This window comes from Pleurodeles waltl, chromosome 3_1 (assembly GCF_031143425.1).
Source record: "Pleurodeles waltl isolate 20211129_DDA chromosome 3_1, aPleWal1.hap1.20221129, whole genome shotgun sequence".
Lineage (NCBI taxonomy): Eukaryota > Metazoa > Chordata > Amphibia > Caudata > Salamandridae > Pleurodeles > Pleurodeles waltl.
In genome coordinates, this window is record NC_090440.1 from 262,812,682 (window position 1) to 262,836,484 (window position 23,803).

Here is a 23,803-nt window from a genome sequence, read left to right on the forward strand (position 1 = left end):
CTTAAATACAATGCAGCATTTCCTCTGGGATGTACAAGGCCTATCTTAGGGGGGACGTACGTTTGAAAAACAAATGTTAGCCCTAGCAATAGGTTTATCTTGCCAGGTCAAAATGGCAGTTTAAAACTGCACACACAGGCTGCAATGGCAGGCTTGAGGCATGTTTAGAAGGGCTAGTTAAGTGGATGGCACAATCAATGATGCAGGTCTACTAGTAGCATTCTACTTACAGGACCTGGGTACATGTAAAACTATCTTACTAGGGGCTTATAAGTAAATTAAATATGCCAATTGGGCATAAGGCAATTCTACCATGTTTAGGGGAGAGAGCACAGACACTTTAGCACTGATGAGCATTGGTAAAGTACACAAAGTCCTACGGCCAGCAAAAATAAAGTTAGCAAAACTAGGAGCCATGAATGCAAGAAGTTTGGAGGAAGATCACCCTAAGGATGAAAAGTATAACAGATACATAAGTTGTTGGATGCAATTACTGGAAGAATAAAGTTGAAATACTTGATGGACTGTAAGAGGCTGGTTACTGAAGAACAACTAGGATCCAGCTTTGCATTTTAATGCGCTACAACTGTTGACTGAGTGAGAGTTTTATGAAAAACATCCTGACAAATGAGGAGCACCACCAAGACTGTGGTTTGAAGGGAAGCTGGCACGGTCTAGATCCCAGTTCTGAATTCTGGGAGTGAAGTATGCTTTTCAGCAGCCATAAATTCCTCAACGTCTAGAGGGATGGAAACCATCTTAGATGTATAATTGTCCTCATAGTTTACCAGCTCTCCTCCATTCCCATGTAGTCAGAAATTATAGGAGCACCCGAGAAGTTTCCATTTTCCCATAAGCTGCATTACATCAACAGTTGAGGATGAAAACATGCAGAATATTGCATACATCAATTACAACAGTAGTAAAGATGTTCTGAACTCAATCCGCGAAGACGTTACAAGAACAAAGGTAACGTTGCCTGTAAGTGCTAAGCTACATAAAGGTCTGTTAGCCATAATATAAAGAAAAATGTATACAAAGGCGGAGAATTGAAAAGTTGCTGTGGTTAAAGTTACCTTGAAATGAAGTTCCAAGAAATTCTCATGGAATTGACAGCCAGATGTAGCACCCCATTGCATGATAGGTTTCTACTAAGATCTTCCTGTTATAAAGAAAAAAGCTTACAGATAAGACAAACATAAAGATGTAATTAAGCAGTTCAATGCCCTGTACAATTTAACCCTAAATTCAGGTTCACATATATTTCCCCACAATACCTTTTAGAACAAGCACTGGCAAAGCCAATAGGTCCCCACTATACAAGAGCAATTGGCTTGGCAATGGGTTTTTGCCATGTTGTACACCAGTATGGCCGTTATTCAGCATGACTAAAAGTTAGTGGTGTGAGTGTCACTGAGTGGAACCGGGACGTAGTGTTGTAGGGTTGATTTGTTGGAGTGGAGTGTCAGAGTGGAGTAGAGGAAGTACAGTGTCATAGAGTTAAGTAGAGAGGAGCAGAGTTTAGTGGCAGAGTGCTGCAGACTACGGTGTTGTGGAGAGGTATATTGTGTGGTTTGAGGTTGTTTGGTGGATTGGAGTAAAGTAGAGTGGATAGATTGGAGTAAAGACTGGTGGATTGACTAGAGTGGGGTGGATTGGATGGGGTGAACTGGAGTGGGCTGGACTGAAATGGGGTGAGGTAGACTGGATTGGGGTGAACTGGAGTGGGGTTGATTGGAACAGGGTAGATTAGATTGATTGGGGTGGGCGGATGGAACTGGAGTTAACAGGACTGGGGTGCTGTGGATTAGATTGGGGTGGGGTGGGATGGATTTTGGATGGTTGGAGTGGGATGGTTTGGCTGGAGTGAGATGGGGTTCACTGCATTGGAGTGGGGTGTATTGGACTAGAGTGGGGTGGTTTAGAGTAGAGTGGACTGGATTGGAGAGGGGTTGGCTGAATGGAGTGGGGTGGACTTAACTAGGGGGGTGGATTCGGGTACAGTGGGGCGGATTGGAGTAGAGTGGGTTGGAGTGGACTGAAGTGGACTAGATTGGAGTTGGGTGAACTGGAGTAAGGTGGATTAGATTTGGTCGAACTTGTGTGGGGAGAGTTTGATTGGGGTGGATAGGATTGGGTAAGGTGGATTGGACTAGGGTGGTGTAGATTGACTGGGGTGGGGTAGATTGGACTGGGGTGGATTGCACTGAGGAGGTGTGGATTGGGGTGGGTTGAATTGGACTGAGTGGGGTGGACTGGAGTGAACTTTCGTGGGGTGGACTGGATTGGCGTGGGGTGTTTTGGATTTGTGTGGAGTGGATTGGGTTTGATTGCAGTGGGGTAGACTGAACTGGAGTGAGGTTGATTGGCTTGATTGGGGTGGACTGGAATGGTGTGGATTAGAATGGGGTGTGGTGCACTGGACTGGATTGGAGTGGGGTGAAATGGATTGTGTGCAGTGGGTTGGATTGGAGTGGGTTGATTAAGATGGTTTGGAGTGGGGTGGGCTGGAATGGTGTGGATAAGAATGGGGTGCGAGTGCTCTGGATTGGATTGGAGTGAGGTGAAATGGATTGTGTGTGGTAGGTTGGATTGGAGTGGGTGGATTAAAATGGTTTAGAGTTGGTGGACTGGATTGAGTGGGGTCAATTAATCACTCAATATCCGTAAAGCGCGGCTACTCTAGCGAGGGTCTCAAGGCGCTGGGGGAGGCGGGAGCCTCACTCCAAGAGCCAAGTCATGAGGTTCTTCCTGAAGATGGTGAGAGACAGGCTTTGTCTGAGGTGTTGAGGGAGGTTGTTCCAGCTCTTTGCTGCAATGTAGGTGAAAGATCGTTGTAGGAAGTTGGCTCTATATACTATCTCAAAGTAAGAGATCGTGTGCACAGAGTCCAAGGGTTCCCCTTAGAGGTAAGATACTGGCAAAATTAGATAATTCTAATGCTCTATTGTGTGGTAGTGTGGTCGAGCAGTAGGCTTATTAGAGGATAGTGTTAAGCATTTTTTTGTACACACACAGGCAATCAATGAGGAACACACACTCAAAGACAGCTCCAGGCCAATATTTTTTATATGGAAAAATATATTTTCCTAATTTATTTTTAGAACCACAAGCTCAAGATTTGAAGTAAATACATAAAATGCAAGGTACTCCACACAGGTAAGTTAGGAACTTTGAATTAGAGCAATAACATATACAGTTTTTGTTAAAAGGGCAATAAGCTATTTTAAAAGTAGACACTGTGCAAAAATCAACAGTTCCTGGGGGAGGTCAGTATTGGCTAGATTGTAAGGTAAGTAAGACACTTACAAGTCTCAGTTCCTGGGCATAGGCAGCCCACTGTTGGGGGTTCAGGGCAACCCCAAAGTTACCACACCAGCAGCTCAGGGCCGGTCAGGTGCAGAGGTCAAAGAGGTGCCCGAGAACAGGGGTGCTTCGGTTCTAGTCTGCCAGCGGGTTAAGTACCCGCGTCCTCGGAGGGCAGACCATGGGGGTTTTGTAGAGCACTGGGGGGATGGAGGCAGGGACGACACAAGTCGGCACACAAAACACACCCTCAGCGGTACAGGGGCGGCCGGGTGTAGTGTGCACAGCAGGCGTCAGGTTTTGTATAGGAAACAATGGAGGGACCCGGGGGGTCACTCTAGCGGCACATGGGGGCTTCTCGGGCCAGCCACCGACTGGGCTAGGCAGAGGTTCGCCTGGGGGTCACTTCTGCACTGAAGATTGGTTCCTTCTGTTCCTGGGGGCTGCGGGTGCAGTGCTTGGTCCAGGCGTCGGGTCCCTTGTTACAGGCAGTCGCGGTCGGGGGGAGCCTCTGTATTCGGTCTGTAGGTGTCACAGTGGGGGTCCAAGGGGGGTCTCTCAGGCTACTCACGGGGTCGCAGTTGACGGGGAGTCCTCCCTGTGGTGTTGGTTCTCTGGATCTCGAGCCGGGGGCATCGGCTGCAGAGTGTGAAGTCTCACGCTTCCGGCGGGAAGAGTGAGGTCTTTGAAGTTGTAGAAAAGTTGCAAGTTGTTTGCTGGTTGTTGAGCAGAGCCGCTGCTCACGGGAGTTTCTTTGTCCTGGGATTCAGGGCAGTCCTCTGAGGCTTCAGAGGTCGCTGGTCCCTGTCAGATGCATCGCTGGTAGCAGGTTTTCGAGTCAGGAGACAGGCCGATAGGGCTGGGGCCAAAGCAGTTGTCGTGTTCCATCGTCTCTGCAGGCTTGTAGGTCAGCAGTCCTCCTTCTTAGTTCAGGTTGCAGGAATCTGATTTCCTGGTTCTGGGGTGCCCCTAAATACTAAATTTAGGGGTGTGTTTAGGTCTGGAAAGGCAGTAGCCAATGGCTTCTGTCCTGGAGGGTGGATACACCCTCTTTGTGCCTCCTCCCTGAGGGGAGGGGGCACATCCCTAATCCTATTGGGGGAAACCATCCTCCAAAACTAAGATGGAGGATTTCTAAAGGCAGGGGTCACCACAGCTCAGGGCACCTTAGGGGCTGTCCTGACTGGTGGGTGACTCCTCCTTGTTTTCCTCATTATCTCCTCCAGCCTTGCCACCAAAAGTGGGGGCAGTAGCCGGAGGGGCGGGTATCTCCACTAGCTGGGATGCCCTGGGGCACTGTAACAAAGGGAGTGAGCCTTTGAGGTTCAACGCCAGGTGTTACAGTTCATGCAGAACAGGCTTTTTTCCTGGCCACAGAGTGACAAAGGCACTTTTCCCCATGTGGCCAGCAACACGTCTGGTTGTGGCAGGCTGGCAGAAACTGGTCAGCTCCATACTAGAAGTCCGACTGGTATTCAGGGGACATCTCTAAGATGCCCTCTGGGTGCATGTTACAATAGATTCCACAGTGTGCATTTATTGTGCTGCGAAGTTTGATACCAAACTTCCCAGATTTCAGTGTAGCCATTATGGAACTGTGGAGTTCATGTTTGACAAACTCCCAGACCATATACTCTTATGGCTACCCTGCACTTACAATATCTAAGGCTGTGCTTAGACACTGTAGGGGCATAGTGCTCATGCACATATGCCCTCACCTGTGGTATACTGCACCCTGCCTTCGAGCTGTAAGGCCTGCTAGAGGGGTGACTTACCTATGCCAGAGGCAGTGTGAGGTTGGCATGGTACTCGGAGGGGAGTGCCATGTCGACTTAGTCATTTTCTCCCACCAAGTTCTGAGGTAGTGTGCACGTGCTGAGTGAGGGGTCCCCAGGGTGGCATAAGACATGCTGCAGCCCTTAGAGACCTTCCCTGGCATCGAAGCCCTTGGTACCAGTTACAAGGGACTTATCCGAGTGCCAGGGCTGTGCCAATTGTGGAAGCAAAGGTACAGTTTAGAGAAAGAACACTGGTGCTGGGGCCTGGTTAGCAGGGTCCCAGCACACTTTCAATCATAACTTGGCATCAGCAAAAGGCAAAAAGTCAGGGGGTAACCATGCCAAGGAGGCATTTCCTTACAATCTTCCTCTGGTGATAGTTTTGCGGATGCGAGGGACAGTGGCCAGGGCCATCTTGGCGGAGCAGAGGGATCTGACGTGGGGGGTGGAAAGAGACACGGTGGACCAGGTAGTCTGGTCCTGCGGTATGTATGGCCTTGTATGTGTGAGTGAGAAGCTTGAAGGTGATTCGCTTCTCAACTGGTAGCCAGTGGAGAGTCCTCAGGTGTTGGGAGATGTGTTCATGTGTTCTCGGTTAGGGAGGTCCAGTATGAGTCTGGTGGTGGTGTTCTGGATGAGTTGATGTTTTTTGATGTTCCTAGTTGAGGTGCCGCGTAGAGCGCATTGCCGTAGTCGAACTTGCTAGTGACAAAGGCATGGGTCCTGCAACAGTCTGCTGGGGTCCATCTGAAGATCCTCCGAAATCTTCAGAGTGTATGCCAGCAAGAGGAGGCAACAGAGTTTACCTGGCGAGTCATGGATAGGGAGGAGTTGAAGATGATTCCTAAGTTACGGACGTGCTCAGTCACTGCAGGGGTGGGTGCTGAGGGATGTGGGCCACCAGGAGTCGTCCCAAGCTGAGGTGGCGTTTCCAAAGATGAGGAGCTCAGTCCTGTCGGAGTTGAGCTTGGGGCAGCTTTCTCTCATCCAGGTGGCGACGGCTGCCATTCCTGAATGGAAGATCCTTTTGGCCGTGTCCGGGGCTTCAGTGAGGGAAATGAGGAGTTGTGCGTCATCTGCGTATGACACAATGTTCATAACATGGCTTCTGACGCCAGCAAGAGGGGCCATGTATACGTTGAACAGTGTGGGACTCAGTGATGATCCTTGGGGGACTCCGCAATTAACTCCTGTGAGTCTGGAAGTTTAGGGCAAGTCTGACCCTCCAGGTCCTCCCAGAGGAGTAAGGGGTGGATCCAATTCAGGGCTCCTCCGCAGAGTCCTATGCCGTGGAGTCTGGTGCATAGAGTGCTGTGGGAGACAAAGTTGAATGCTGCTGAGAGGTCGAGGAGTAGGAGTGCTGCGTTGTGGCCACGGTCTAGGAGTGATTGGATGTCGTCTGTGGTGGCCAAAAGGGCTGTTGCCGTGCTGTGGTTGCAGCGCAATACTGTCCAGTTGTTGCCCTTGATGAAATTCCGTAGTTGTACGATGATTGCTTTCTGCAGTACTTTGGCAGGGTAGGGTAGCAGCGAGATGGGCCGTAAATTCATTAGTTCTAATGGGTCGGCTGAAGGTTTCTTTACGAGAGGGTGTATTTCGGCATGTTTCCAGTCCTCGAGGACGGTGCCCGTGCTGATGGAGCAGTTGATTGTTACGGAGCTCGGGGCGATGAATGCGCTGGCTCTAATGTATATGTGGTGTAGGCATGGGTCCGAGGGGGGCTCCGGAGTGGGTGCTGTTCATGATGTTGACTGTTTCCTCTGTGGTGAGCGTGGACCAGCTGTGGATGGTCTGGGTGGGTGGGTTGGCCACACGTTCCGGTGCCAGGATTTTCCAGGAGGAAATGGTCGTAGATGTCCTGGATCTTGCGGTGGAAAATGGAGGTGAGTTTGTCGCAGAGGTCCTGTGACGGGGGATGCTGCTGGCTTTGGGGGGGGGGGGGGGGAATCTGTGAACTCTATGACTGAGAAGAGTTCCTTGAGTTGTGTGCGGAGGAGTTGATGTGCTCCCGGAGTGCGTCCTTCCTTGGGTTCTTGATTTTTCATCAGTGGATGGCGGTTGCAGCTCTGAATGAGGCAAGGTCTTCGCTGGTATGTCTGTTCCTACATTTTTTCTCTAAACGTCTGAGGGTACGCCTCGATTTGTGGAGTTGGGTGGTGAACCAGCTGGCTTTCTTAGGTACGCATTTGGCCGATGTCAGCCCGAGAGGGGCTAGAGTGTTGGCGCATTCGGTGATCCATGCGTTTAGATTGTGGGCTGCTGCGTTGGCATTGTCAGAAGGAGGAAGGAGTAAGTGATTTGCCGAGCACGGAGATGAGTTGCTCGTTAGTGATTTCATTCCATTTCCTGTGGGGGTGGGGGGATGGATTCCGAAGGTGCAGGTGCAGCTGCTGGATGTCTGCAGTGATTGTGAAGTGTAAGGTGGAAATTCAGGTAACCGAGGAGGAGGTAGTCAACTGAAGACAGGGCCTGGGGGTTAGTGATGTCTATGAAGGTTGGGCGGAGGATGGGTGGCCTGTACACCAGGGTGTCGTGGATGGAGGAGTTGTCGTTGGCATGGACCAAGAAGTGAAGGTGTTACATGGTGGTGTAGTGTTCTTCGAGGACGGCCCTGACATGTAGTGAGGACTTGTGTACGATGGCGAGTCCTCCACCCGGGCGGGATGGACAGTCCCTCTTTAGGATGCCGTAGCCATCGGGAATGGCGATGGCGATATCTGGACCTGAGTTGGGGTTGGTCAAGGTCTCGGTAAGGAAGGCGATGTCTGGTCGGGCAGTACTGATCAAGTCCCAGAGTTCGGTGGCTTGTTTGTGGAGGGAGTAGATATTCAGGAGCAAGCAGTTGATGGGGTTGTGGAGGTTGTTGGTATCTTTGTGTGCAGAGAGTACCTTTGGCTTGTTAAAGGTCTGTGGGTGTCCTTAGGGGAGATGCTGCAGCAGTTTCTGAGACGTCCGGTGTTGAGGCGGAGGAGGGACTTGGAGTTGTAACAGAGGCAGTCCAGGGGGTGGTTTAACGGAGATCCAGAGTTCCTGTCGCTGGGGTGCGGATGGACTTATCTCCGGCTTGGCCATACTGCAGCCGCCATTAAGAAGGGGGAGGGGTCAACTTGGAGGCGGGAGGGCGGGAAAGGAGCTTTGGGGAGAGGGGAGGAGGCAGAGGGGAGAAAGGAAAAAGGAACAGAGGAAAAACAAGAGAAGATGGAGAAAAAGGCAGAAAAAGCGAGAGAGAGAAAGATAACCACTAGACCACCAGGGATGAGGTGCAGGGAGGAGCCTCGAACTGAGGGTCAGGAGTTCGTTCCAGCAAAGGCAGAGGCAGCAGCAGCCAGAAGAGACTGGAAAGGACTGGAGTGGGGTGGAATAAGGTTATTTGGATTGGAGTGGGATGGACAGAAGTAGGGTGAGTGGATTGGGTTGGAGTGGGGTGGGGTGAGGTGGGGCGGGGAAGATTGCTTGGAAATGGAGTGGAACAGATTGTTTTTAATTGGAATGGGGCAAACTGTTTTGGACTGGAGTGGGCAGACTGGAGAGGGGTAGATTGTTCTTGATTAGAGTGGGGCAGATTGTTTTGGATTAGATTGGGACGGATAGGAGTGGGGGCAGACTGTTCTGGATTGGAGTGTAGTGGACTGCATTAAAGTGGGGTTGATTGGTTTAGGGTAAGGTGGATTGAATTGGGGTGATTGGAGTGGGGGTTGTGGTGGAGCAGACTGTTCTGGATTGAAGTGTAGTGGATTGTAGTGGGGCAGATTGGAGCGTAGCAGACTGAAGTGGGCCAGATTGCTCTGGATTTGAGTGGAGAATCTTGGAGTTCTTTTGGAGTGGGGCAGATTGTTTTGGATTGCAGTGGGCTGATTAGAGCAGGATGAATTGTAGCAAGGCAAATTGGAATAGGGCAGATTGTTCTGGATTCAAGTGGGTCCGAGTGGAGACTATTTAAGTTTGTTTGGACTGGAATGGGTCATTTTGTTTTGGTTTGAAGTGGGCAAGAGGGGAGTGGAGCAGATAGGAGTGTGGCAGATTGTTTTGGATTGTAGGGGGACAGTTTGGAGTGAGGCAGACTGTTTTAAATTGGAGTACAGTAGAGTGGGACAGATTGTTCTGGATTAGAGTGGGGCAGATGGTTCTGGATTGGAGTGGGGCAGATGGTTCTGGATTGGAGGGGGGCAGATGGTTCTGGATTGGAGGGGGGCAGATGGTTCTGGATTGGAGGGGGGCAGATGGTTCTGGATTGGAGGGGGGCAGATGGTTCTGGATTGGAGGGGGGCAGATAGTTCTGGATTGGAGGGGGGGCAGATTGTTTTGGACTGGAGTGAGGACAGATTGTATTGTACTGGTGTGGGGGAGATTGTTTTGGACTGGAGTGGGGGCAGACTGTTGTGGATGAAGTAGGGCAGATTGAAACTGGGCACATTGTTTTGGATTGCAATGGGGCAGATTGTTTTGGTATGGAGTAGGCCAGAAGAATGATTGGGTGGATTGTAGTGGGGCACATTGAAGCAGAGCAGACTGTGGAGCAGATTGCTCTGGATTTGAGTGGATCATACTGGAGTTCTTTTGGATTGGAGTGGGGCGGACTTGAGTGGGGTTGACTCGAGAGGGGTAGATTGGCATGGTACAGACTGGAGTGGGGTAGATTGTTCTGGATTGAAGTGGGGTGGATTGCATTAGAGTGGGGTGGATTGAATTGGGATGAATTGGAGCGGAAGGACTGTGATGGAGAACATTGTTTTAGGTTGGAGTGTGGCAGATTGGTGTGGGGAAGACTGTTTAAGATTGGAGTGGGTGCATGTAGTAGGGCAAATTGGAGCAGCGCACACTGGAGTGGGGCAGATTTCTCTGGATTGGAGTGAAGCATATTGGAGTTCTTTTGGATTGGAGTGGGGCTGAGTCGAGTGAGGAAGATTGTTTTGGAGTGTGCAAGATGGGAGTGGGGCAGATTGGAGTGCAGAGGATTGGTGTGAGGAGGATTGGTGTGAGGAGAACTGGAGTGGGGAGGATTGTTTTGGATGGGGTAGTCTGCAGGATGTTTTGGATTTGAGTTGGAGTGGAAACAATTGTTTTTGATTGAAATAGGGCAAACTGTTTTGAACTGGAGTGGGGGCAATTTGGCGTGGGACAGACTGGAGAGTGGTGGATTGTTTTGGATGGGAGTAATCAGATTGGAATGGGGGCAGACTGGAGTGGGGCAGATTGTTTTGGATTGAAGTGGTCTGGATTGTATTAAAGTGGTGTTGACTGGATTGGGGTGAGGTGAATTGAACTGGGGTGATTTAGAGTGGGCGGATTGTGGTGGGGAAAATTGTTTTGGATTCTAGTGGGGTGGATTTTAGTGGGGCAGATTGGTGTGGGGAAGATTGTTTTAGATTGGAGTGGGTGTATGTAGTGGGGCAGATTGGAGCAGCACAGACTGGAGTGGGGGAGATTGCTCTGGATTTGAGTGGAGCATATTGAGTTCTTTTGGATTAGAGTGGGGTGGACTGTTTTGGATTTGAGTAGGGCAGAATGTTTTTCGAATGGAGTGGAGTCGATTGGACTGGGGCAGATTGTTTTAGACTGGAGTGGGGCTGATTTGTTTAGCTTGGAGTGGGGCAGATACAAGTGGGACAGATTGTTTTAGACTGGAGTGGGGCAGATTATTTCGGGCTGTCGTGGGGCAGACTGAAGTGGGGCAAAATGTTTTTGATTTGAGTGGGGCAAACTGATTTTACTGACAAGGAGCAGACTGTTACAGACTGGGGTGGAGCAGATTGTTTTGGATTGGCGTGGGCAGACTGTTTGAGATTAGAGTGGGGCAGATTGTTTTGGACTGAAGTGGGGCAGATTGTTTTGGATTGGAGTGGGGCAGACTGGAGTGGGACAGGTTGGAAGGACTGGAGTGTGTTAGGTTGGAATGGATTGGGTGAGTGGTTTATTTTGGAGTGGGGTGGACCGGAGTGGGTGATTTGGACTGGTCTGGGGTCAATTGGATTGATTGAGGTGGATTGGTGTGTGGTGAACTGGCAGGACTAGAGTGGTGCAGACGGGATCAGAGTGGAGTGTAATGCAACGATTATGTGTTAAAGCATAATTTGCAGATATTATACATAATAAAGAAACAATGTAATTTAGCAATATTTATAAAAAGATAATCCTCATTTTTTTTTAAACAACTCCCATGAACAATAAACAAAACAAAGCATCAGTACAAAGTGAGCAAAGACGATTTGGCAAAATAAAAGAAAATAGCTAAATAAAATAGAAAATAAAACTTTGCAATATTGTTTGCCCAGCTGGGCATGTCTTTGCTAGTCACACGCCTTCTTTTTGCAGGACCCTAGAAGTAAAAAAGTACCTTACTGCCTTTAGGCTGAATCAATCAGTGTTAGGTCCCTACTCCACAAACAGGAACAGAAAACATGCACGGCCTGCATTGACAATCTACAAGGCTGTAAAGAAGAGTGCTATGCAAGCCAACAAATGGTAAATGACGGGTTCCAAGCCTTTTTATTTAAGAGAGGCTCGCAAGCAACACATGCAGGAGTGCATGCTCTCACCGACTTGACCCTAAAAACACTCCTAGTAACAGTAGCCTACCAGCATTCACTGTGAATTCCACCCACCTATTAACATCTAGATTATGCGCTTTACACAGTTGTGGAGTAGAAATAATTTCAAATATGAAAGAACTGGGAGAATAACATCTCAAATTTCAACAAAGATGCTACTGTTCCTTCAAACCATACAATAAAATTATACTGCTTTAAGTAACATCTGTATGAAAAAACAGAAGATGAAAATTGTGCCTATTCTGATTTCTGTGAAGGATACTGTTGGGACAGAAATGCCCCCTTCATGGTAAATAGTGTGTACCACTGGCCTTAAAAAGATCAATTAACTTAACACTATCACATTTACAAATACTTTATTTAATTATTTTCAGTTTTTATAGTATATATACACACGTTAACAAACAACATTATTATACTAAGTGAGAGCAAATGCAAAGTCGCACTCACTCACTGTTCAATGACTTTCCATTTTACAAAGACGAGTAAACAATAAAAAAAAGGTACACAAAAACGGAACGCAAATCTTCATTATGAAAATGGAAACACAGACACTTCATAAATACACAGCAAATGTCTGAAGGGAGGAGTCACATAAATAGAAAAAAGTTCATAAGACATGAAAACCTCTTTGACAAGATCGATTATTCCCCAGGACTGAGAAGAGGCACAATAGTATTGGCACAATATATCGTAATGTGCTAAAGGCATCCTCTTCAGGCTTAGCCCTACTTATACTGTCCATCTACTGTATCTTAGCCCCTCGGCGCAGATGAATGGCTTCCTCTCAGACTCCTTACCAAACAGACGGGGGACACACCTGGGATGCACCCTTTCCCCATTGCTGTTTGCCCTGGCTACAGAGCTACTGGCCTGCCTCATCTGTGGGAACCCACTGATCGACGGTTGTAGGTGGGGGACTAGCCAAGAGGATAGGGTGTCCTTGTATACGGATGATGTCTTGGTGTTCCTGGGGCAACACTAGCGCTCCGGTCCTCGTTGCCTTGAGCTCCTGAAACTGTATGGTGAAGCCTAGGGCTATGTTTAAACCCCAGGAAATCACTGTTGGTGGAGGTGCGGGGTGCCGCAGGGAGCAAGCATGTGCCCGGACATCCTGGTAAGGCATAATGCCTTCAAATACTTGGGGATTCCCCTCACCCCACTCTGGCTGCAGTTGAATTCTCAGGCCCTATCCCACGCACTGGGGGATGATATGGCCTGCTGGGCTCAATTGCCCCTTAACCTTTTGGGCCGAAACAGCGTTTTTAAAAAGATCTGCCTCCTCCGCTATTTGTACACCCTCACAAACTTTCACTACTTGGTGCCCTGTGTCTGGTTCTGATCCCTCATTTCCAAACTCACCTCCTTCATATGGATTGGAGGCCGCCACAGGGTGGCCTTTTGCTCTGCACGTAAATCACCCTACATGTCTATTACTTGGCAGCTCAGCTGATCCCAATCAATGACTGGTTTACAGGGGGGAATGGGACGATCAGACCTAACGCTTGGAGCTGGTTTTCCATGGCTTTGAGGGTCTGTTGGGAGTGTTGTATGGCAATCCGCTCCCCGCAGGGGGCCCCCTGACTGCACGCAGGTGACTGCGCAATGTTGGCGGGTAGTGTCGAGGCTGACTGGTTCAGACAGATGCCTCACCAAGCTGATGCCTCTGTGGCAGGTAACATGGTTGCAGCAGGTGTCCTGATTGGAGGGTTTCCGACAATGGGACGCCATTGGAATCACATACCTGGGGGACGTCTGCACTGGTGATACTCTGATGTCCTTTCAACAGCTGAAGGAGCACTATACCCTGGCTGGCTCCCAGTTTTTTTGCTTCCTTCAGATGCGTCACGCCTTGTGGGCCCACGTGCCATCCGGACTCTCTCTCCCGGATAACAGCCCGCGTGAGGCGAAACTGCTCTTGGGGTGCTTGGAGAGGGAGGCCATTACCCAGATCTATTGATCCTTGCTTACTAACGCACCAGATGGCCTCGCCAGGTTGCGGGATAGGTGGGCGGCCTGGGTGGGAGAGCTAGACAAGGATGACTGCAGGGAGGCCTACCTAGCACCAAGGGAATTGTCCATTTCTGCCAGGTTAAGAATGATCCAGATAAACTACTTTCATATGTCATACCTGTCCCAAAGGAGACTCCGACATATTCACCAAGGGACCCCCATCTGCTTGTATGAGATGTGGTCAACCAGGGGTGCACCTGTAGTATATGGCATGGGAGTGTCCAAGGATACAACCTTTTGGAGGGGGGGGGGGTTTGAGGCCATCTCGCCATTCTTTGGTTGTCCGTCTGAATTTAACGCGAGGGTGGTGCTGCTGGGTCTTCTGGAAGAGCTGGAAGAGCTGATGGCTAGTCAAATATTCATGGGGGTCGCCTGTCTGTTGGCTAAGAGGGACACTGCACAGATCTGGAGACCGATGGTACCGTCACTCTCGAAGTGGCAATCCGGAGTGGACTGGTGCTCTCAACTGGAAAAGCTGAACTACGCGACACAGGGCTGTCTCCACAAATACAAGAAAATCTGGGTTAAGTGGAGGGCTTACAGGGGTGCCTGTGTTAACTAAGGTTATCGTGTTCTGTTGGCAGGGGTTGTCGTCGGCAGAGGATATTACCTTGATTTCTTTAGCAGGACTATCATGTACTCACTGATATGTAAATGCTTTCTTTTGTTTCTCTGTTGTGTACATACTCATTTAAAAAATAATTAAGTTGGTTATAAAATACAAATATAACAAAATGCTGCAGTTAGCCCTTTCCTGATGCAGGATGCAGTACCTTAGACCGCTGCCAGAGGTGCCTGAAATCAGACACACATGCTTAGTCTCCTAGGATGTTAAGAACTTTTTCAGGTCACTTCTATAAAGTTGCACATGAGAGTATGGGGTGGTCCTACTTTTAAGTAGCGTTAATTTCAAAGGCATTAATCTTGGCTCGATTGTCTTCTTCAATTTAAAGGGGAATCAGGCTGAGGAAGCAATTTCCAATGAAACAAGTATCATCCTAACCCTGAAAAGTTTCTGCCACGTTCTCGCTATTGCGCTCAACCTTCCCTAATAACAACCACAAAAACAGCACGCCCTGAAAACTTGCAAGCCCATGAAATAACATAATCGACAAATATGGCACTCATTGAAAAGTATATTACACAGCTTAAAAACATTGGCTGTTCGTTCCATGCTTAGAAAAGGCTGTTTTTCACAAGCTCTTCTTTCACAAATTGTTCTCAGATATTTCAGTTGATTATTGAGTCAAGCACATGCTGAAAATTACGGGTGCAGCAAAACAATTGAATAGTCCAGTCAACACTCCCACCCCCACCACCAATTCACGTAGCACAACGGAACAATGTCATAAGGGTAAGATAACCCTCTCATACTACACCCTACATCCACGATACCTGAGGCTAATTCAGATCCCACCATCCATATGCAACAACTCACTCCAGTACATGCAAGATGAATCAATACATTCTGCCTCCACTATCACAAACTTGTTAAATCCTCTCATTTGTAGAACATGATGACTGGTCTCAGAGCACATACAGGAGAAACAAAAAGATAAAAACTGAGATACACAAGGAATCTCAAATAAAAGTACTCTGCCTCTAGTGCCACACACCCCTATCAAAACTTCAAAGTAGTACACAATCACAACTGATACCAAAGCACAATGAAGAGGAGCCTGTGGTTTCCAACCACCATAGGCTAGGTGTCCCCAAACTTTGTCACAGCGTAATCCACTGACCCACCTTCGCAACATACTGTATGAACTTCGCAACAGGGTGCTACTCTGCCCCACCCTATGACTCATTACATAAACCTTGCTACAAGACACTCCTCTTCCCCACCTTTGCATCATCATATAGAAGTGTACTACTGTAGAAAAGTGCCTCTTTTGGCATGGTCAACCCCCGCCCCCACACTTTTGGCCTGGTTTCTTATGCAATTTCGACTGAAATTGCACTGGGTCTCTGCTAAACATGTCCACAGTGCCAGATCTCTTTACCTAAAACTGCACAGTTGTTTTTCCCCAATTAGCAAACCTTTAGCTACCACTATAAGTCCCAAGATAATGGTACCCCTGATACCTAGGGCATGGGGTGCTAAAGGAAGGCCCCCAAGGGCTGCAGCATGAATTGTGCCACCCTCAGGGACCGCCTCACTAAGTGCACACAGTGAGGTTTTCGCAAACTGCCTGTCTTGGTGCAGGACTAAAATGAAAACATGACATGGGTCCCACCCTATGGGCCCTTGCCCCTTTGAAATGCATGCACTACATGTAAATCACCCCTCTAGCAGGCCTTCCAGCCCTAAAGGCAGGGTGCATTATATTGCATGTGGGGGCATACCTGCATGAGCAGATATTCCCCTATGTCTTTGTCGATTCTCAGACATAGTAAGTGAACAGTGAAGCCATTTTAAGTACATGTGCTGGACACTGGTCATTATGAGTTCCCCAGCTACATGATGGCTTCACTGACAACAGAGATGTTTGGTATCACAAAAAACACTCATCACTGAATCCAGTGATGGATTTAATAATACATGCACTCAGAGGGCACCTTAGAGATGCACCATGAAAAACCTAGTAACTCCTAGTGTGGGCACTGACTGGTCAAAACCAGTACAAACACCTTAAGACAGAGTGTTGGCCCCCTGAGGTGACAGTCAATGCTCTCGGAGGCTCAGACAAAGACCTGTTCTGCACAGAGGTGTGATCTCCTCTCCCAGGCAAGATGGACATTTCAGGGCAGGGACCTTCAAAGGCCTTGCCGCCTTTCAAATGTGACCCAGGCCTCTCCAAATGGTGGAGAAGGCCGACACCCAGTTCCTGACCTTACTTTTGGCAGCAGGACTGACAGGAAAAGTAGGTAAATTAGGGGTAGTGCCCACTTCATGCCAGCCCCACCCCCATGGTGGACGAGTTGAGGTGGACACCACTTGTTAAATTCTTCCATCTTGCATGGAAGGAATTAGGCCAATAGGGTTAAGGCTATGGAAGGCTACCCAAAGGAAGTGGTCACCGGAAGTGTGTAGTCACCCCAAAGGTGAGTAACCCATTGGCTACTACCTGGTGCACCCTGTAACACCCTTAAATTCAGTATTTAGGTGGCAGCCCCAAACCCTAGAATCAGAGTCCTGTCAACCCAAGAAGAGCTGGACAAAACCAAAAACACCCAGCGGAGAAGACTAAAGACACTTACTTGGCCCCAGTTCTACCCGCCTGTCCGCAGTCTTCAAAGAAACCTGCATCCAGAAGATGACTGTCCTGCATCCCAGCAACCTCCAATGCCTTGGGAGGACTGCCTGTCTTTGATAAAGACCAAGAACTCCCATGGACAGCGGACCTGTCCAGAAGAGACAATCTCCAACTAAGAAGTTGTCTGCCTGAGGAATCGCAAAACCGCTGCCTGGAACCACCTCTGCACCCGACACTCCAGGCTGAGTCCAAATGGCCCACCGGCCCAGAGTAGGTTCCCCCGTCCTTCAGACCAAGAATCCACCATTGGCTGGCCCCTGGCAACTCTACAGTGAAACCTGCAGCCTAAATCGGAGGACTGCCCCAACCTCGACCTGCCTGGTAAGCTGTTTTCGATGCCAAAAGACACCCTGCACCTGGAGCCCCTGGGCCTTGGGAAGCTGGACTGTTGGTGTCCCTGCAACCCCCAGCATCTCAACTTACCTAGGTAGCTGTGGGTTGCCCTCGCCCCACCTCCTGGCCAGAGCCTGCAGTCAGTTTCTGAAAGTAATCTCCTCCATTGAATAACACTGTGTGCCGAAGCTATGTTGGCATTCTGCAAAGGGCTGCCATGTGGCTTAGGGTGTACGTGTGGAGCTGCCTTGCGGCCCTACCCTTGTACTTACCTCCACTGCAGGAGATCAATTCTTGACCCCGCTTCACTCACCTGTAAGCAGGGGTTCAGCAGATACCCTATGATTCGATTGGATAACATGTTCGCACTCTGCTGACCCTGTGCCCCTGAGTGTAAGTTTTGTCCTACCTTGTGGCCCCCCCGGTGCTCACCTCAACCACCGGAGACCAACCTCTGACTCTGCTTGTACCTACACCTGGGTGCACAGCGTCATCATCCATTGATTGGGCACCAACTCAGACTTTCACCTCTAAACCTAGCAGCCCGCATGCCGCTGTGGGTGCTCTCTTGGTACCAACCTGAACCTTGCCTGGTGCAAAAAAAAAAACCTGAAGAATGGGATTAAAAGTTATGTACCTACCTAGCTGTGAAACTGCATTCTTGTTTTCCTCCCATAGGTTAACAATGAAGATTCTGAAAATTGCACTGTGTCGATTTTTGAAACAGCAAAGTATTTTTAATTTAAAGACTGCTTACCTTATAACAAAGTTCTTTAGTTCAAAGCATATATAAAAACAACTGTTATTTTTTCCTAAATTTGTCTCTAATGTATTCTTTGAGTCTGTGTCTTATGTATTGTCTCTGTGAGTATAGCTAATGCTTAACTAGTCTCCTTGATAAGCCTAACTGCTCGCCCACATTACCACAAAAAGAGCACTAGACCTATGTATTTCTGCAAACCTTTGGGGATTCACTGGACTCGCTGCACAGCGTACTTCATTTTACTGCACTATATACAGAGCTAGCTTCCCACAACTACGCTTTCCTAAACACTCAAAAGTCAAATCTCTTGAAACAGGATACCTCCCTCCCTCACCTTCTCCACAAAAGTCTAGCACTTCTGCACTTCAACTTAATTGCATACCAAAAACCCAGTGTCTTATACTCTAACTACGTGTGGGTGTATTGTACTGGGAGAAAACTAGGCGCTCTGGATAGCGAAGTGAATATCAACGAAGAATGTCGAATCTCGAAATGGTGCACTCTTGAAAGACCACACCCAAAAGGTCTTGATAGATGCTAAAAGCACTATTGCAAATATAAAGTACAAGAGGCACTCATTATAACATGAAAAATAATAGTACTCATAAGTCAGTATACATAGTTACAGAAGGGGGAAGAGAGCGGAGGAACATGACGGACAGCTAACGCGCTGCCCTTGAACTCTCGTCGGGCGAGACACGCCTAGCATCGCGCGACCTCAGACGCGAGGCGGATCTCGCCGTCAGCGCTCAGGAGAGCTGCGGCGGTACCGCTTGCGACTTCGGCATCGGAGCCCCCCGGCGAGGGGGAGAAGATTGGAGGGACGGAGTGACTCCGGGGAGGAACCCTTGGAGGAATTCCTCTCGCGCGTTGTTGCACGCTTGATCCGAGAGCCGGAGCTCCCTTTCCAGCGCTTGGGGAAGCCCTTAGAGGCGTTCCAGAAGGATCTTCAGTGGAGTGACAGCAGTAACATTGATTTTCCGCTTTAGGCAAATCAGGGTATCCACATTCTGGTGGGTGCCTGTGTTTTTTTTCTCTTTGGGCAGAGTGTATCATCGGGGCTGCCTCCCCAGGAGAAGCGGGTATTTACTCCAATCCTGTTGAAAAGTTGAATAATCTCTTTCTATTAGGCCACGTTAGTTCCTAAATTTCCCCATCCGAGTGTTTTTTTTTTTTCTAGGTCGGAAAAAAATGTTTAAAAAAAAAAAACGGCGAACAAGAAGGGGGGGTTATTGCCCTCGGCGAAGGGTGGTGGGGTGGTGTCCTGGAAGCAGGCATCGAACTCCAGTATTTGGACAGAAGCAGTGAGGGGTGTGCGACGTGGGAGATCTTTTACCTCTCGCTGCTATCTTCGTGGGAGTATACCGGAAACTCCGGGGGTCTTCACCAGATGTAATTTAAATGGGAGTGGAGTAAGAAGGGATTGCGAGAGTGTTGGAGCCTCACGGTGCATGTCACCAATTAAACGTCGTCCCAGGGGTGCTCGGGCAGAAGCCAATGACTCGATTGTTGCAAGGAAAAGTAAGCCCGGCACCCGGCGTGGGACTGTTAAGCTTCGGACTCAGTTATCTGGGACAGTAGAGACAGGTATAGCAGACTTAGACCTTAAATCGCACGGTGAGGGGATTGACTATACAACATCATTTGGGGGGCACTCTCTACCACTCCTGGAGGAAAGCCAAACTGAGCCTCAAGGGAGGAGCGAATCTTTGATTACAAGGTACTTTCAGACCGCAAATCCTCCATCACAATCTATGGCAGGTGCTCAACCGGCCTTAGCCGACTCTGGGGCATTAGATCTAGTTGAAGGCTGTTTAGCTGTAGATTCAGCCCAAAAACCACCAGAAGAGGAACCAGTTAAGCAGAAAGAGGGTCCCTCTAAGACAGTACCCTTGTTGGAAGTGGAGGGTAATTCCTCTAGTGGACCAGTATCACGCGACATGGATGTTCAGGCTTTGTTAATCTCTCTTACTAATGAGATTAGGGGAAAATTTGAGATTTCAGAAACTAATCAAACTAGGATTCGGGAAGCCTGTGAACTCTTGGAAAGTAAAATCAATTTGCTAACAGACCGGTTGGGGAAGTTGGAGGCAGTGGTGGAGGCTCATGAGGAGCGCGTGTTAGCCCAATCTAAGGATATCTTACAATTAAAACGTGGAGAGAAGATGTTGCAGGACAAATTAGAGACATTGGAAAACAACATGAGGAGAAATAATATCAGGCTTTTAGGAGTCCCAGAGGGTTTGGAAGGGGAGGACATTAAGGGCTATGTGATCGCTTTGATCAAGGAGGTCCTCCCTAATACAGTAGGGATTAATCTGGATGAGGACATCCAGAGAGTTCATCGTGATCCTTTCAATAAAAATCCCGGAAGAAAGAACCCTAGGAGGATTTTGATAAATTTCAACACATATTCTATTAAGGAAAGAATCTTGTCCGAAGCCCTTAAAGTTGGAGCCTTCTCCAAGGGGGATTGGTCTTTTAGGATAAGATCAGATGTGTCTAAAGCAACGTTAGACAGGCAGTGGGAACTGGGAAACTTTATGCGGGAGCTTCGTACCCTTGGGGCTACAGTTCAACTAAGGTTCCCGGCCACTCTCCGTATTATGTGGAAGAATAAAATGTATAACATGAGAGACCCCGGGGAGGTTAGCGCATTTATAGATCAGATTAAGGCGTCTCAATAAGATCCAGTGGAAATTCCCGTCCGACGAGGAGTTCAAAACAAGGATAACAGGATGTTATCCTAGTAGAAATAGGGAGGGTTCCTCTGGGGGGAGGGGGTGGCTTTGGGGGCGTGTTGGTGTTGGGTGTGGGAGGCACTGGGTGTAGGGGTTTGGTCTGGGTAAAGGGGTTTGAAAAGGATAAAAACAAGAAAGTCCTCATAACTTGTCTAATAGGTTGGGGGTTCTGCGTTCTGTGTTCTTTCTTTCTCTTCCTTCTCTTTACGATGTCTAAGTATGGCAATTTAAAGCTGAGATTTCTTTCTTGGAATGTGAATGGTTTAAGGGTGCTTGGTAGGAGGAGGAAGATTTTTGAATACTTGCGATTGGTGGAGGAGATCATCATACTGCAGGAAACCCACCTTCAACAAAGTGAGTGGGAGAGCTGCCTTAAACGGTTGAACTGGGTTTCATTTAGCGTTTGCTCTTCCCAAACTAGCACAATAAAAGGTGTGGCAGTTCTGGTTAAGAAATTTACGAGGTTTAAGGTAGGAGTGGTACAGGTTGATTCCAGAGGAAGATGGGTAGTGGTAGAACTGTGTGTATGCGGTTATTCGATCACAGTGGCGGGTTATTACGGGCCGAACATCGACGATCCAATGCCATTTCAAGACTTATTTAATATTTTACTTTCAGCTAGGTACCCAGTGGTATTAGGTGGGGATTTTAACATATTGTTAGACCCTGCTCAGGACAAGTCAACTCCCCGGGGTACAGTTAATTCACCTAAAACAAGGGCATTGGTGAAACAAGCGATGCAGGATTTAGGCATGGTAGATGTTTGGCATTGGAGAGGGGATGAAGGAGACAGATACACATTTCACAATAAAAAATATGGGCACAGATCTAGAATAGATTTTTTTTAATACATAAAAGTTTATGCCCAGAGGTGAGAAGGGTAGCCCACAATATACCACATCTTTCAGATCATTCAGCGGTAACACTACATTTGGATATCAGGGTCACAAACAAGGTGTAGGAAAGTACCATCTTGCCTGGCATGTTACCCCCATTTTTCACTGTATATATGTTGTTTTAGTTGTATGTGTCACTGGGACCCTAGTAACCCAGGGCCCCAGTGCTCATAAGTGTGCCTGAATGTGTTACCTGTGTAGTGACTAACTGTCTCACTGAGGCTCTGCTAATCAGAACCTCAGTGGTTATGCTCTCATTTCTTTCCAAATTGTCACTGACAGGCTAGTGACCATTTTTACCAATTTACATTGGCTTACTGGAACACCCTTATAATTCCCTAGTATATGGTACTGAGGTACCCAGGGTATTGGGGTTCCAGGAGATCCCTATGGGCTGCAGCATTTCTTTTGCCACCCATAGGGAGCTCTGACAAATCTTACACAGGCCTGCCACTGCAGCCTGAGTGAAATAACGTCCACGTTATTTCACAGCCATTTTACACTGCACTTAAGTAACTTATAAGTCACCTATATGTCTAACCTTTACCTGGTAAAGGTTAGGTGCAAAGTTACTTAGTGTGAGGGCACCCTGGCACTAGCCAAGGTGCCCCCACATTGTTCAGAGCCAATTCACTGAACTTTGTGAGTGCGGGGACACCATTACACGCGTGCACTACATATAGGTCACTACCTATATGTAGCTTCACCATGGTAACTCCGAATATGGCCATGTAACATGTCTATGATCATGGAATTGCCCCCTCTATGCCATCCTGGCATTGTTGGTACAATTCCATGATTCCAGTGGTCTGTAGCACAGACCCTGGTACTGCCAGACTGCCCTTCCTGGGGTTTCTCTGCAGCTGCTGCTGCTGCCAACCCCTCAGACAGGCAGCTGCCCTCCTGGGGTCCAGCCAGGCCTGGCCCAGGATGGCAGAACAAAGAACTTCCTCTGAGAGAGGGTGTGACACCCTCTCCCTTTGGAAAATGGTGTGAAGGCAGGGGAGGAGTAGCCTCCCCCAGCCTCTGGAAATGCTTTGTTGGGCACAGATGTGCCCAATTCTGCATAAGCCAGTCTACACCGGTTCAGGGACCCCTTAGCCCCTGCTCTGGCGCAAAACTGGACAAAGGAAAGGGGAGTGACCACTCCCCTGACCTGCACCTCCCCTGGGAGGTGTCCAGAGCTCCTCCAGTGTGCTCCAGACCTCTGCCATCTTGGAAACAGAGGTGCTGCTGGCACACTGGACTGCTCTGAGTGGCCAGTGCCACCAGGTGACGTCAGAGACTCCTGCTGATAGGCTCCTTCAGGTGTTAGTAGCCTTTCCTCTCTCCTAGGTAGCCAAACCCTCTTTTCTGGCTATTTAGGGTCTCTGTCTCTGGGGAAACTTTAGATAACGAATGCATGAGCTCAGCCGAGTTCCTCTGCATCTCTCTCTTCACCTTCTGATAAGGAAACGACCGCTGACCGCGCTGGAAGCCTGCAAACCTGCAACATAGTAGCAAAGACGACTACTGCAACTCTGTAACGCTGATCCTGCCGCCTTCTCGACTGTTTCCCTGCTTGTGCATGCTGTGGGGGTAGCCTGCCTCCTCTCTGCACCAGAAGCTCCGAAGAAATCTCCCGTGGGTCGACGGAATCTTCCCCCTGCAACCGCAGGCACCAAAAAGCTGCATTACCGGTCCCTTGGGTCTCCTCTCAGCACGACGAGCGAGGTCCCTCGAATCCAGCGACGCTGTCCAAGTGACCCCCACAGTCCAGTGACTCTTCAGCCCAAGTTTGGTGGAGGTAAGTCCTTGCCTCACGTCGCTGGGCTGCATTGCTGGGAACCGCGACTTTGCAGCTGCTCCGGCCCCTGTGCACTTCCGGCGGAAATCCTTCGTGCACAGCCAAGCCTGGGTCCACGGCACTCTAACCTGCATTGCACGACTTTCTAAGTTGGTCTCCGGCGTCGTGGGACTCCTTTGTGCAACTTCGGCGAGCACCGTTTCACGCATCCTCGTAGTGCCTGTTTCTGGCACTTCTCCGGGTGCTACCTGCTTCAGTGAGGGCTCTTTGTCTTGCTCGACGTCCCCTCTCTCTTCAGGTCCAATTTGCGACCTCCTGGTCCCCCCTGGGCCCCAGCAGCGTCCAAAAACGCCAAACGCACGATTTGCGTGTAGCAAGGCTT

General features: G+C 48.8%; 1 protein-coding gene across 4 annotated transcripts in view; it reads right to left on the bottom strand.

Annotated features, from left to right (window-relative positions):
- ZNF592 (zinc finger protein 592) overlaps positions 1 to 23,803 on the bottom strand; it is a 341,162-nt gene that overhangs the window by 273,910 nt on the left and 43,449 nt on the right. For all 4 annotated transcript variants that reach the window (XM_069222355.1, XM_069222353.1, XM_069222352.1 and 1 more), the window contains one exon: positions 1,077 to 1,162. The gene's annotated coding sequence lies outside the window, so the exon portion shown is untranslated. The remainder of the gene's footprint in view (positions 1 to 1,076; positions 1,163 to 23,803) is intronic.